This window comes from Hyperolius riggenbachi, chromosome 5, assembly GCF_040937935.1.
Source record: "Hyperolius riggenbachi isolate aHypRig1 chromosome 5, aHypRig1.pri, whole genome shotgun sequence".
NCBI classification, from domain to species: Eukaryota; Metazoa; Chordata; class Amphibia; order Anura; family Hyperoliidae; genus Hyperolius; species Hyperolius riggenbachi.
This window is the reverse complement of record NC_090650.1, coordinates 219,956,356-219,970,156: the sequence shown is the minus strand read 5'-3', so window position 1 is coordinate 219,970,156 and position 13,801 is coordinate 219,956,356. Positions and strand designations below refer to the sequence as shown.

Below are 13,801 nucleotides of genomic sequence, written 5' to 3'. Positions count from 1 at the left end.
GTGCGCAGAGGTTGTTCTGATGAGCTGTACTCCACCGCACACATATGAGCCCACCATGAGTTCCTCACAGACCTCCGCTGTGAGCAGCACTCCCAATAACAGCAACAGCCAACGCCCCACGCAAGTTATAACATCCACTCCAGCCGCCAGTGATCAGCAGCAGCCCTCCCCGGACGAGAGCGTTGTGTACCTCGGTCCGGTGCCAGGGTGCGATTATTCAGGGCTGCCATTGAGGAGATGATGGGGCCTGATGTGGAGGAGGAGGTTGGGCTCAGGCCAGCATCCCAAGTTAATGTTGAGGACGATGAGGGGTCTGTGTCTGGGGATGTTGTGGTGGCAGAGGTGGTGGTGGTGGGGGGGGGGTCAGGAGAAGAGTTCTATGATGATGATGATGATCGGGACCATCTGTATGTGCCTCAGACCCCGGAAAACAAGTTGTATCGTGTGTTTAGGTACTAAAATCTGCGTTCCCGCTGCCCGGGTCCACGGATGCATATAATTTTTGGGCAGCACTATCAAACTGTGGTACTATCAGTGAGTTGCCATGGTCCTTCTGTGCTGCCGCACTGACCGTCTGCTTTGTCCAGTGCCAGCATTACATGATCTCGTGGTCGGCAAAATCACCCGAAGCCTGAAAAATGCCATTGCCTGCAAGGTACACCTCACCACTGACACCTGGATGAGTGCGTTTGGCCAGGGTTGGTACATCTCCCTTACGGCGCACTGGGAGAACCTTGTGGAGCCTGACAGCGACTCCTCACCCGTTACGGCACAGGTGTTGCCAACGCCGGACCTGCTTCCCTGCGATACCTCATCTGGCATCGCTAACCCAGCAACAGGAGCATGGAAGCGGTGCAGCACAGCTGTTGCCATGCGTCAGCAAGCCTCAAGCCTTACTGAAGCTGATCTGCATTGGCGATAAGCAGCACACAGGTGCAGAAATTTGGAAGGCAATCAAGGAACAGACCCAGTTGTGGCTGGCACCGCTGCACCTGGTACCAGGCATGGTTGTGTGTGATAATGGGAGCAGTCTCATTCATGCCTTACAGTTGGCAAAGCTGAGACACATCCCTTGCCTGGCCCACGTTCTGAACCTAGTTGTTCAGTGGTTCCTGAGGACATACCCAAACGTGGCGGATCTTCTGCTGAAGGTGCGGCAAGTGGCCAAACATTTCCGAAAGTCCAGTGCTGCTTCGGCCGTACTCTCCAAGTTGCAGCAGCGCTTCAGTTACGCCTGCATTTTGTCGCCATGCCAGGCCTGGGTTGTGTCACAAAGTGTGGCCTTGCTCTCCTGTAGTACCTCCTCTTCCATCCTGTGTGCTGGGTTAGCGTTGCCGCTCTCTTTTTAAGGAATATCTCATTCTATTATATTTATCACTGCATGGCGACAAAATGCTTTGCTTTGCGCATGCATTTTGTCGCCATGCCAGGCCTGGGTTGTGTCACAAAGCGTGGCCTTGCTCTCCTGTAGTACCTCCTCTTCCATCCTGTTTGCTTGCTTAGCCAGCACACAGGATGGCAGAGCGGGCACAGGAGAGCAAGGCCACGCTTTGAAACACAAACCAGGCCTGGCGTGAGGACAAATTGCATGCTTAAAGCAATGCACTTTGTCACCATGCTTTAAAAAATATAATAAAATTGAAATATTCCTGAAAATGGCATCGGCAACGCTAAGCCAGGCATTGCTTTCAGTATCCAATTTGGCCTCACGCAATACCTGGGTTGTGCCTCAAAGCGTGGCCTTCTCCTCCTGCACCTCCTCTTCCATCCTGTGTGCTTAGCGTTGCCGGTCCCATTGGTAGTACTACGACAGCTTTCCAGGATCTCATTTGCCCCCCCCCCCACACACACACACACACTATTCCCAAGCCATTTTGCAGAAGTTTCCCTCATTTTTTTATGATTTTTCTGGCCTGCAAAGCAGAAATAATCGGGTCCCCATTGACTTGCATTGGGTTCGGAATTCGGCCCGAACATGCCGAATATCGGGGCGAAGTTCGACCGAACCGAACCCGAACATTTTGGTGTTCGATCAACACTATTCATCACTCAGTGACAATCCAAGCAAGAGTTTCCACCCCTGCAGAAACAGTCCCTACCTACCATACTTTAAAACAGATGACAATGTATCGATGGATTAAGAAGAGGCAGTATATTTTAGGCAGATTCCATTAAATTTCCAATAATCTATCAGAGCCAGATAATGCTAGTGGACACCTTTCATAGCTTTATCACCAATGTTTTTAAGTGTTTCAGGATGGTAAGAATTGTTTTCAGTTTTTATGATAGGACAGATTCGCGTTGTTGTTGGGATGTGTTGTTAATTAGTGATTCTGCCAGCTAAAGGTTGCTTTGACATGTCTCAGCAGCAGGTCCTGAAGAATCTCTACCTTTGGCAAAATGTTGCAGAAACATGCCACAGAAACTGTTGTGCAATGGAGCTTACTCTTCCTCATATTGTAGTCTTCTTAGCGCTTCAACATCATTTTGAGTTTATTGTACATATAGAGATCATTTTTGGTGTGATGTTGAATGGTCAGTGTGATCATTGTGTACTGTATACCTCTAGGTGTTTGTACGTATGTGCATGAGTGTGTATTTATGCCTATGTAGTGTATTGATGTGTATGTAATCATTCAGTATATAAAGAAGTGAAGAAGGGAGATGAGAAAAGAAGATGAGGTTACCAAAGCATCATGAGAAGTACCCACGGCAGGGACATCCTATTAAAGTTTATCTTTCTTATGGACATATAAAGCATTTTAAAGGTTACTAGGAGAAGTCTCTCAATCTATACGGCTCTCTGTTTCTGCTTTATGAATGGATCCCTCAGTATATTGTATGTCTATGTGGTGATGTTGATAGATACAAAACTACCCTTTCTTAGGCTTGGTTCACACTTCACATAGCATGTACATGCTGTACTATTAGGAAACTCTGTGGCAGCATCTCCTGCACCTGGGTATGATATGCTGTAACATTAGGAAACTCTGTGGCAGCATCTCCTGCACCTGGGTATGATATGCTGTACCATTAGGAAACTCTGTGGCAGCGTCTCCTGCACCTGGGTATGATATGCTGTACCATTAGGAAACTCTGTGGCAGCATCTCCTGCACCTGGGTATGATATGCTGTACCATTAGGAAACTCTGTGGCAGCATCTCCTGCACCTGGGTATGATATGCTGTACCATTAGGAAACTCTGTGGCAGCATCTCCTGCACCTGGGTATGATATGCTGTAACATTAGGAAACTCTGTGGCAGCATCTCCTGCACCTGGGTATGATATGCTGTACCATTAGGAAACTCTGTGGCAGCATCTCCTGCACCTGGGTATGATATGCTGTAACATTAGGAAACTCTGTGGCAGCATCTCCTGCACCTGGGTATGATATGCTGTAACATTAGGAAACTCTGTGGCAGCATCTCCTGCACCTGGGTATGATATGCTGTACCATTAGGAAACTCTGTGGCAGCATCTCCTGCACCTGGGTATGACATGCTGTAACATTAGGAAACTCTGTGGCAGCATCTCCTGCACCTGGGTATGATATGCTGTAACATTAGGAAACTCTGTGGCAGCATCTCCTGCACCTGGGTATGATATGCTGTACCATTAGGAAACTCTGTGGCAGCATCTCCTGCACCTGGGTATGACATGCTGTAACATTAGGAAACTCTGTGGCAGCATCTCCTGCACCTGGGTATGATATGCTGTACCATTAGGAAACTCTGTGGCAGTGTCTCCTGCACCTGGGTATGACTGTGGGCCATCCTATGAGATTAATGGTAACACATCCACTTTATGAAAAAAAACATGCAGGAAATGCAATAGTCAAACCCAAACAAGGTGAAGACAGATGTGTGACTAGGCCCAAAAGAAAGCTTAGGTCTGTTATAAATGTCCATTGGTTCACTGCTGTCTGCTTTAGGAAGAGGTCTGGCAGTGTGAACATAGCATACTGAATTCCTGTCAGTGAAAATACGGATCATTGAGCTAATTTTCTGAAGTGCACAAATGACTGAAGTTTGGCATTTGGTACCCAACAGATATTTGTGTAACAATGCACATGCTGATTTATAATAGGTACAGTATTTATGAAATAGGTGGATTTGCTTTTCTTATGCCAGCAGATGCAGACAGCTAAATATTTTTGAAATGGGCTGATTTGCATTTATTGGGCTGTAACAAAGTCTGTTTGCAACTCTTCATTCAGTGCAGAAGGTTTTTTTCCGGGGGTAAACACAACCTGAAAGGGGGGGAGATTTCCAATCTTTTGCAAGTCTCCGGAAGTAACTAGATTAGACTGATAAATGTGAAATATTTGTGAACTATGTAGGGTGCTTGGTGTTAGTAAAGCTTTAGGAAACTCTTTCTTTGAAGAGTAATCAACTAGTCTTAAAGAGGAACTGCAGCCTAAGGCCTCTTGAACACTGCAAGTGATTCAGATTCCGCTTTTTAATCAGTTTTTACATCCGATTCAGATTCCGATTTGCAGTTTGCTCCCTGCACACTGCAAATCGGAATCTGAATCGGATGTAAAAACTGATTAAAAAGCGGAATCGGAATCACTTGCAGTGTGCAAGAGGCCTAAACAAACATACTGTCATTAAGTTACATTAGTTATGTTAATTTAAATAGATAGGTAATATATTCTCTTAGCCACACTGTTTTAAAAGAACAGGCAAATGTTTGATTTCATGATGGCAGCCATCTTTTTGGTTGAAAGGAGGTGACAGGGAGCATGAGACACAGTTCCAACTATCCTGTGTCCTGAGTACCTCTCCCAGTTGCTAGGCAACGTGAACAACAACATAGGAAATCCCATCATGCTCTGCACAGCATCAGGGAAAAAAAGCCCGGGCTTTTTTTCTTTGATGGGTGGAACTTAGCTAAAATGCAGCTAAAAATTATGCTTTGGTAAGAAAAACAAAGTTCTGATGCTGTGAAACTGTTAAAGAAACACCAAGCCTTTTCAGTTCTGCTGAGTAGACTTTTAGTCCGGAGGTTCACTTTAAGGACGGACAGCTCCAGGGAGCCCTGGGCATGCTCAACATAAACTGTAAACTAATGCTATCTGTGACAAATTCAGGTAAGCGAACACCAAATGCAGGATAGACTACCACTATGACTCCAATTTGTGTGGGAGACCCACACATATTACAAATTTTGAGGACAGCAATATTGTTTTTTTTGTTTTGTTTGTTTTTTGGATAGGGGGGGGGGTCGAGAGTTGTTGGGCTTTTATAAGGGAAAGCGTCTATCCCATTGTTTATTGTAATTGCTATATGTATTGTTAAACATTGTCTATGTCACTGTTACATTTAGGTCGTTTTCCACTTTTGTATGATGCACCTATGTTTGTTTGTTTTTTTCCTTTGTATGGCAGCATAGATGATGAAATCTATAATAATAATTTCTAAGTGGTCCGCTCTATGATGTGAGTGTGTGCGTCCACCCCGGAAACAGCCCCTCCTGCCTTGCCCCCATGTGATTAGCCATGGCGAATGCTCGATTATATAATTGTATGCTGGAGCTGGAATGGATGTTATCACCAAAGCTGACAGCTATTGTGGGAATTCAGTAAAACAATGTTTGGGTCCTTTTACTGTACTGCGTAAAAAAAAAGACGCTTAAAACAGAACTGTAGTCTTCTTTTGAAAGCCACGGTCCAAGACTAGCTAGATTAGTTAGAATAAATGTTGCTGTAATTGCTGTAGAAGATATTACAACACAACACATATCAGGAGTTCTGTGTTCATGCATGCACAGTTATGACCCATTTTCCAACATCTGCTGTGCCAGGAATAACCTCTGAGGGGGTGAAGTGATGTTGCATGTCAGTCACCCACACCCTGGCACACATGCATTAGCTTTTTCTGTTCCTGAGATTTTAAGAACTTGCCATTCAGACACGAGATTATTTAGTCCAGTGGCACGTTCAGTTTTATGAAAACGTGCTACCTTTGTTACCTTATTAAATGAACGCTACATGGCCAGTCATTGATTCCTTGTTTAAGTCTCAGGTGACAGTTAATTTTATGATCTATACTTACAATGTGTATATTGTCAAAACAAAAAACAAAAACAAAACTATACATCATGGATACGGTGTATAATAACCTAGGACTGATATTTTCAATGATTAAAATAATTCTGACACCACAATCTTTAAGGGCTCTTTCACACTAGAGGCTGCAGTAGAAAAGGCTGAAAGTCAGCCTTTTGCTTAACGCCAATACATAGCGTTTTCAAAGCGTTTTCAAAGCCTTTTGAAAGAGTTTTACAGCCCATATGAAAACGTCCTTTTTTTTTTCTTCTATAAAAATAAGTGAACAAGATAGCTGTAAAACGCTTTGAAAAGGCTTTGAAAACGCTGAAGTTGGCGTTTTCCATTGACTATCATTGAAACGCCAACAGCCAATTTTGGCTGTTAACAGCCCTGAAAAAGCTCCTGGGAGCGTTGAAACGCAACGCTTCAAAACGCCGAGTTAGATGTGAAAGGTAAAATGAAAGTCTATGGACTTTCTTTTACCTAGCAAAACGCCAACTTCAGCCGTGGCGTTAAAACGCCGAAAAATCCCTCTGGTGTGAAAGGGCCCTAATAAGCTTCTGAAATGCTGGCAGGTAACTGCTGCGTTTTTTTTTATCATTGAATTTCTAGTAAAATCAACTTACAGTGACATGTATGGACTTACCTGCCTTAAAGGACAACTGTAATGTGTGTTATGGAGGCTGCCATATTTATTTCCTTTTAAACAATACCAGTTGCTTTGCAGTCCTGCTGATCTATTTGGCTGCAGTAACACCAGAAACGAGCATGCAGCTAATCTTGTCAGATCTGACAATAATGTCAGAAACGCCCGATCTGCTGCATGCTTGTTCAGGGTCTATGGCTGAAAGTATTGGAGGCAGCAGGACTGCCAGGCAATTGGTATTGATTAAAAGGAAATAAATATGGCAGCCTCCATATCCATCTTGTTATAGTTGTCCTGTAAAGTATGTTAAATTGTTGAGAAGCAAACATTCGGCACTGCTGGCACTGTCTTTAATGCAAATTGCCTAACAAATTACATATGGCAGGATACTGTCACAGCAAACATAGGTCCTGCTGTTGCACAAACTTGTAAGACATGACTCAGGAGGGAAGGGAAGAAGCACATCGCGTGTGAAACGGCCGTCAGGCCCACGTTCAGTGCCCAGCACCCACGGCATCACCCTCCCATCTTGAACACTGTAGGACAAGTCATGTCAACAGTGGGACCTATGTATGCTGTGACAGTATCCTGCCATATGTCATTTGTTAAGCAAGTTGCATTAAAGACAAAGTGGCAGCAGTGCCGAATGTTTGCTTCTCGACAATTTAAAAGGGCACTATGGCAAACAATTGTAAAATTTAAAATATGTGCAAACATATACAAATAAGAAGTAATTTTTTCCAGAGTAAAATGAGCCATAAATTACTTCTGATATTTAATTACTAGGCCAAAACCTGTCACTTCTGTCAGATTTCTACTACCTACTGTAAGTGACAGCAACATAGGAGAAAAGTAATTTATGGCTCATTTTACTCTGGAAAAAATGTACTTCTTATTTGTCTATGTTTGCACATATTTTTTAAATTTTAAAATTTTTCTCCATAGTGCCCCTTTAACGTTGATCTTAACATATTGATCATGAGCATGCTGACTGAGGAGAAAGGAGGGAAGGCTCACCTTCTTACTCACACCCCATTATCCCCCACCATTCAAATAGACAGATAGTGCCGGTATGTACTACACTTTCCTTCTTGAACCGTTGTTCTTTAAAGTACACCTGAAGTGTGAGGAATATGGAGGCTGACATATTTACCTCCTCTTAAACTATGCAGATTGCCTGGCTGTCCTGCTGATATTCTTCCTCATATGTTTAGTCCTAGTTCCTGAAAAAGCACGCAGATCATATGTTTCTGACTAAAGTCAGATATTAGCTGCATTTTGGTTTCAGGTGTGTGATTCAGACACCACTGCAGCCAAAGTGATCAGCGGGACTTCTAGGCAACTGGCATTGTTTAAAAGAATATTAATATGGCAGCCACCATATCGCTTCAGATTTACTTTAAAGAGACTCTGTAACAAAATTTGTATCCTTATTTCTTTTATCCTATAACTTCCTATACCTGTTCTAATGTGGTCTGTCTTACTGCAGCCTTTCCTAGTTGCACAGTGGCTGTATTATCTCTGTTATATAATCTAATCTTTTTTCCTTTGTCAGCTATGGACTTGATTCACTAACCGGCGCTAAGTTAGTGCCGGTGTGAAAAGCCACTTAGTGCCCCATAAGTAGCTTTGCGCACACTAACAGCCACGCACAGCTACATAGCGCGTAGCCCCGCTCAGTGCGCACACAGCGTGGTGCACCGGTTATAATGCGGGGTGCGACGATAAGGTTGCACCCGCTGCCCTGTAAACGTCGCACCCGGTGCGCAGAAAATGGCGCATTGTATGCGTACAAAGCGACGCATGAATGCGCCGCTTCAAGGGCACCCGATGCACTGTTTTCGTCGCACCTAACTCCGTGTTTTGCGCCCACTACCTCTTAAGGCTCACTAACTGGCTTAGCGCCGGTTAGTGAATCAAGCCCTTTGTCAGCTCAGACGGAATGTGCTGCTCTGCTGTGATGGGTAGAAGTTATACACACCCTCTCCATGCCTCCTCCAGGCTCTGTATAGACTGAGCTTCTCTCAGCCTATCACATGCTGGCTGGCAGCCATGTTTTTTGTTTGTAAACATTGCCTAAAACTGGCAATTACAAGCCAGGAATGCAGCAGGGAGTGGCAGAAACAGCAAAGAGGGGCCCAGGAGAACATATTGAATAGAATGGTATGCTTTCATTGTAAGAATTTTAGAGTACAGATTCTCTGTAACCTCCCTGGCGGTAAGCCCGAGCTGAGCTCGGGCTATGCCGCTGGGAGGCACCGCTCAGGCCCCGCTGGGCCGATTTGCATAATTTTTTTTGTTACACGCAGCTAGCACTTTGCTAGCTGCGTGTAACCTCCAATCGCCGCCGCTACCCGCCGATCCGCCGCTATACCCGTCGCTGCAGCCGCCCATGCCCCCCCCCCAGACCCCGTGCGCTGCCTGGCCAATCAGTGCCAGGCAGCGCTGTGGGGTGGATCGGATTCCCCTTTGACGTCGATGACGTCGGTGACGTCATCCCGCCCCGTCACCATGGCGACGGGGAAGCCCTCCAAGAGATCCCGTTCTTTGAACGGGATCTCTTGATCTCCGTTCGCCGAAGGCGATCGGAGGGGCTGGGGGGATGCCGCTCAGCAGCGGCTATCATGCAGCGAGACATTGTCTCGCTACATGAAAAAAAAAATTAAAAAAAAGGTATTTGCTGCCCCCTGGCGGATTTTAACAAACCGCCAGGGAGGTTAAGATGTTTGTTCACATATGGTAACAGACAGCTTCATTTTGACTAGTCTCTCAACAACAAACACAAGCAGCTCAGACAGGGGATAAGCTTAGTGAATTGAGGACAATGTCTGTTTTTTTGAGGAAAAAAGCTTGTCAACAAAAACAAAAAGCTTGTCAACAATACATTTTTTAGATGTTGACGGCTGAGCAATGTATCACAAGCAGTAGATCCACAAGGCTTAAAGCGGATCCGAGATGAAAAACCTAACTATAACAAGTAACTTGTCTATATATCTTATGTACTGTTTAGATGGTTTAAACAGCAAATCGGTCTGCATACTGCTTTAATAGAATATGATTATTTCTTCCTGTGATACAATGACAGCAGCCATGTTATTTGTAAACATTACACAGAGGCAGGCTTATCTGCACCATCAGCACTCAGACTGAAAAAAAACCTAATCCCCCCTCCTCCCCTCTGCCTCTGAAATCTCTGGCTAGCAATACCTCCCCCTCCTCCTGCCCAGACTGAGCTCCCATGAGCCCTTGCTACTGCCAATGCTCTCTGAAAACTGTGAGTGGGGCTTATTTAGTTTATAGGGAATTAGAGTATTAACCACTTCACAACTGAGGGGTTTTACCCTTGACCACCAGAGCAATTTTCACCTTTCAGCTTTCCATTCATTCGTCTATAACTTTATTATTACTTATCACAATGAAATGAACTATATCTTGTTTTTTTTCGCCACCAATTAGGCTTTCTTTAGGTGGGACATTATGCCAAGAATTATTTTATTCTAAATGTGTTTTAATGGGAAAATAGGAAAAAATGTGGGCAAAAATTTATTATTTTTCAGTTTTTGGCCTTTATAGTTTTTAAATAATGCATGCTACTGTAATTAAAACCCATGAAATTTATTTGCCCTTTTGTCCCGGTTATATAACCATTTAAATTACGTCCCTATCACAATGTTTGGCGCCAATATTTTAATTTGAAATAATGGTGCTTTTTTTCAGTTTTGCGTCCATCCCTAATTACAAGCCCATAGTTTATAAAGTAACAGTGTTATACCCTCTTGACATAAATATTTAAAAAGTTCAGTCCCTAAGGTAACTATTTATGTATTTTTTTTTTCATTGTAATTTTTTTTTTTAAATTACAAAAAAAAAAAAAAATTGGGGAGTGTGGGAGGTAAGGAGTTAATTTTTAGTGTAAAACTCATTTATTTGTATGTGAAAAATGCTTTAGGGTGTAGTTTTACTATTTGGCCACAAGATGGCAACAGTAACTTTTTGTTTAATGCGACCTGCAAGCGTCCTTACCGGATGCTTGCAGGAAGGACTAGGAGGCTGAGAACGGTTTTTTTTTTTTCACAATGATCGCGCTGCTTATTGGATAAGCAGCGGATCATTGCGGGGCTTAGATCAACGAACGGGAATGGATTTCCCCGTTCATTGATCTCCGGGCGAGCGGCCGGCGGCGTGTTTACTAGCGGGAGTGTGTGCTAGAGCGAGCGGGAGCGCAGGTAGCGGCGGGAGCGCGGAAAGTACGCATTTCTCCGTCCCTGGGGGTGAAAGGATGGAAAAAGGGACGGAGAAATGCGTATGCGTGGGGGTAAAGTGGTTAAAACAAAAAAGTATTTGGCTTGAGGAATGCCCTATAAACTATAGGAAAGGAACACAATTATGCAATGAGTAAAAGTTCATCTCGGATCCACTTTAAATTACTTTTGTAAGCAGGCCATGAATACATTGATTTTCTCTGTCGATTACCATCAGATTCAATCACCTGGGAATGTATAGAGCAGCATGCTATATTGATAGTAATTTTGATCAATTTAGACTGAAAATCAATCAGGTTATCTATCAGTTAGAAATAAAATTGCTAGTAGAGTGCGCTACCCCTTTAAAATTAATTAATGAAATTAGTCCCAAAACGTTCCTACTGAAAAAAAGTCCTTACGCGTTACGTCATACGACTCATCAGGGGCTATTGAATATCCCCTGATGAGTCGTATGACGTAACGTGTAGGGCGGAGCCAGTAAGGGAAGCGACCAGCAGCAGGAGGAGACATCCCCTGATATTTTAAACATTACATGCGCATTTTACTTGATGTTTGTGAGTATGATTCCTTGATTTTATTGAATAAACCAATGGTTTTACACTATCAGAAGCTTCTTAGCCCTAGATCTGTATCAGAATCCTGTTTGCAAGTTGAAGGAGGATACTGTCTGTATACGTTGTGGCTAAAACTGCACACCCATAAAGCCTGGACAGCTGTCTGTGAGTGTGGGCAGTGGCAGCAAAGGGTGAGCAGTAGTTAGATAGAGGTGGATTGGAGTGAGACCTCCTGGTTTTGAAAGCTTGATTGCATTATAATCTTTTGTTGTTTTGGCCGAGATTGAACTTATCTACATCTGTGGAAAGAAGCCGGATAATTACACAAGCGTGGTTGCTGTCTGTGGGGCTGGGCAGCCTCTTAATAAGGTGAGCGTGCCAATTGTTGGCTACCACCTGTGGTGATAGAGTTGACCCCACAGTAGAAATTGCACGCATCGGGTCCCATAAGGTGATGGTTCCTACGTAACTATTTTATAGACAGATCACACTATGGTCTTCTCTGTCTCTTTCTTTTGCATGTGTGGAGTCCTGCATTGAATGATCAAGCCCTTTGGAGCATCTGGACATCGGATCCTGTTTGACCGATTATAAGGACTTTTTTTCAGTAGGAACGTTTTGGGACTAATTTCATTAATTAATTTTAAAGGGGTAGCGCACTCTACTAGCAATTTTTGAGTTTAAAGGGATGTACATGTAGCATCAATTTGAGTTGCAGCAAGCCTGGATATAGAGGGAAGAGGGAAAGGAGGGGAGCGCAATTGATATATTATATATTATCAGTTAGAAATACTTGATCGATCAGAGCTGGGGCAGAAGTGTGTGCAGCGCTCCACTTCAATATATTTTTAATAGATTTCATGCTGAAATCTATTGAAAAGCTATGTGCAATGTGTTTAGGATTTAGTCCCTCTCTGATCAGAATCAGATTGATCTGTTTGCAACATCTGATGGCAATATATGTGTATGGCCACTTTTTATCCTGTCAATGCCTAGTGTACTAGGCTGGTGTTGCTGAGGAAAAGAGATATCCCTTTTCCTATACACATCCTCCATTGGCAAGGTTATCACCTGCATGGGTTTTAACTATCATCTGTATGCAGATGACATCCAGATCTAACTCCACACCCCTGACCTATCCACCACTACCATGGACAAGGTCTCCTCCTGCCTATCAGCCATCTCCTCCTGGATATCCACTAGGTTCCTGAAACTAAACCTGGCAAAACGGAATTTATGATGTTCCCACCCCAGCCATCCCTGACTCTCCCAGATGTGAATTTCACTGTTAACCACACTACCATTCGCCCTACCTCTCAAGCCCGCTGTCTGGGTGTCACCCTGGTGTGTCAGCACTCTCCTTCACAGCCCACATCCAAAACCTCACAAAGTCATGCAACTTCGACCTCCATAACATCTGCAAGATCCACCCTTTCCTGACCTCTGTCACCACCAAACTCATCCAGCCCTCATAATTTCCCATTTTGACCACTGCAATGCCCTTCTGTCTGGTCTCCCTATGACCCGAATTGCCCCGCTGCAGTCCATCATTAATGTGGCAGCCAGATTTATCCACTCCTCCTATTGCTACACCACAACGGCTCACCTCTGTGAATCCCTCCACTGGCTTCCCGTCCAGTCCAGAATCGGATTCAAGGTACTGTGTCTGCTCTACAAATCTGTCCACAAAACCTGCCCAACTTACATTTCCGATCTTACTCAGAGGTACAAACCTAGCCACTCACTCCGCTCCTCCAATGAACTTCGCCTGACTGCCCCCTGCATCACCCAATCCCATGCACGCCTCCAATACTTCTCAAGAGCTGCTTCAACACTATGGAACTCTCTACCTCCCCCCCATTAGGATTTCCCCCTCCTTCTCCCTCCTTGCCTTCTCCAACATCTTGAAGAAGGCCCTCAAAACTTACCTTTTCACTCCCCCCACTGGAGCTGTAAACCCTACTTTTCGTGTCCCTACCTCTCCCTCTAGATTATAAGCCTTCGGGCAGGGTCCTCCTCCTTATGTCTCCTACCTGTTCAAGCACCTCCATTACTGTACACCCATCCTGTGGATCTGATTGAACTCTTGAGTGAACTCAACTTGCTTTATCTCCCTGCTCCCATCCATTGACTGACTAAGCATTACCTTGTACACATACTGTGCTACGTCACTTGGTTTGCATGTGTTCCTGTATTGTCATTTTGCTGTATGTCACCCCAGAGTATTGTCTGTAACCTTGACTAATGTCCAACGCTGCGTAATATGTTGGCACTTTATAAATA

General features: G+C 44.1%; 1 pseudogene; it reads left to right on the top strand.

Annotated features, from left to right (window-relative positions):
• Nucleotides 1-13,801, top strand: part of LOC137519365 (tyrosine-protein phosphatase non-receptor type 3-like) — a 259,943-nt pseudogene that overhangs the window by 69,584 nt on the left and 176,558 nt on the right.